The sequence below is a fragment of the Lathyrus oleraceus genome, chromosome 7, assembly GCF_024323335.1.
Source record: "Lathyrus oleraceus cultivar Zhongwan6 chromosome 7, CAAS_Psat_ZW6_1.0, whole genome shotgun sequence".
Taxonomy (NCBI): Eukaryota; Viridiplantae; Streptophyta; class Magnoliopsida; order Fabales; family Fabaceae; genus Lathyrus; species Lathyrus oleraceus.
Window position 1 is genome coordinate 194,126,249 of NC_066585.1, and position 2,216 is coordinate 194,128,464.

Consider the following 2,216-nt stretch of genomic DNA (forward strand, 5'->3'; position numbering starts at 1 on the left):
CTTTGCAGAGCAGAACGAAATTGATTATGGCTGGAGGAGTGCTATCTTCTTTCAACTCTTCGACTGCGTCTCTCAACCTCCGTGGCAATTCTTTAGCTGCCCAATTACAGAATCCTACTAGCCCATCGAGTTTTGCACGAAACTTATCCCTGTCCCCTTGTAAGAAGTCTATGGTCTTCTTAAAGGATTCATAATCTTCAATCACATAGTCTCGCTCTTTCAACCATATGGAGCTGTCTTGGCGTAATGACTCTAGCTGGTTCTTCCAATAGCTTACAAACTCCCTGGCATCTCTTACTTCTCGACACTTCTCCTCTCATACCATGGGTGACACCCTAGAATCTTCAATGGCTATTTTCTTGAGTCGGCGCTCCTGATCTACTTTAGCTTTTGCATGACGAACATAATTGGTGAGTTCTTTTATCTGAGCCCCAAGTGTATCCCTTATTGTCTTGTTCTCCTTTGTGGCTAGATGCCACTAACGCTCATTGTCTTGACATTCTTTCTGAGCTTGTCGTAGTTGACCCTTAAGAGTATCCAAACAATGATCAGCCTATTTTAATCCCACTTTGATCTTCTTTCTCTTATGCTCCTCCTTGTTGAACTTTTCCACGTGGGCTTGAAGTTGTGCCTCTTTTCTCTCAAGCTCCCACTTCATATTATTTTTCTCATTGATGGTTTGTTGGAGTTTTGTCTGCAGCTCTTCATTCTCTTTTTCTAGCTTTGCCATGGTGGTCTTGAGTTCCTCCATTTCTTCATTAGGGACATGGGTGAGCTTAGGTTCAGGAAGAGGTATAGGTGTCCGAATGACAAATGGCATTTTAATTATTTGCACCCTTTCCTTGACCCACTGAAAATATGGTTCTTTTGTAATCCCATTTGCTCTCCCTAACTCAGCTTTCCCTTTTCGATTGATATTCTTCCAAGCTTCTTTGATTTTCTGGAATAAGCTAGGATTCTCAACCCCAAAGTCAAGTAACAAGAAAGCTTCCAAAGAATTTGCCTCTAGAGGGCCTTCCATTGGGTAGCCAAGTTGTCTGAGTGATAGAACTGGATTAGCATTTACTAATCCTTGAGTTCCAATGAGCGGTAGATTTGGGAAATCTCCACAACTGAATATGATGTCTACGTTGATATATTCTTTGGAGTACCAAGAGAGATCTTCAGATCAAAGTGATCCCAATCTCTGAGGCCAACTAACATCTGACTGTTCAACCCAAGCACCTGTCTTCAGGAGATGTTCTAGAAACCACTGATATAATAAAGGAGCACAACAAGCAATCAATCCCTTCTTCTTAGTATACCTATGACTTATGTGATAATAGACATCGGCTAATAAAGTGGGTACTGGGTTCCCAGTAAGGAAAACACAAATGGCAGTCATGTCTACGAAACCATCCATATTCGGGAACAGGACGATGCCATAGATAGCCAATGCAATAGCAGAGTAACAAGCATTCCAACTTTCTTCCTTTAACAGGGTATGAGCTCTTTCCTAAAGAAAACTTAGTGAAAACCCTTTGGTGTTCCCTTTGGTCTCTAAGTTGTCTTTTGCTTCCTTTTCATCCATGTGAAGCGCACTAGCAATGACCTCAAGGAGCAAAGATTCATCTGTCCCTTCAAATAGTGACTTGTCCTTCATAGGGATCCTAACAAGACACTTGAATTCTTCCAACGTTGGTGCTAGCTGGAAGTCTTGGAATGTGAAGCATCTTAAAGGTAAGTCATAAAATTGGGCTAAAGTGATCAAGGTTGTATGGTCCACTTATTGATTGAGGATGCTGAGCAAATTGCCATGATTCTTTCCAAAGTTGATTATGTATACAGGGTGCATCTGAGAGACCAAGTTACGTAAATTCTTTAGATCGGGATCCTTGAACTTGAAGGAGTAAATGTTTCTTTTGCTTGATTCCATGTTTCTTGAATTCCTGCAACTCATGATACTCATATTCCTTGGAAATAAAATTATATGAATGTTATGCTATGAATGATATTATGCGTGTCACATGTAGGTTAATATACAGGTCGTGAGGGCGGGTGTCGCATCCGCGAAAAACAACCGGCGGGAAAATAAACAAACAGAGCCGCCACCGTGCGTTATTTATCCCAAAGGAGGGAAATGAAACGCTCGAAGTAAACCTTGAAAAGACATGGTCTCGCGACCAGAGAAAGATGGGATTGGGAGTCGGTTATGCGAAGGGAAGGTATTAGCACCC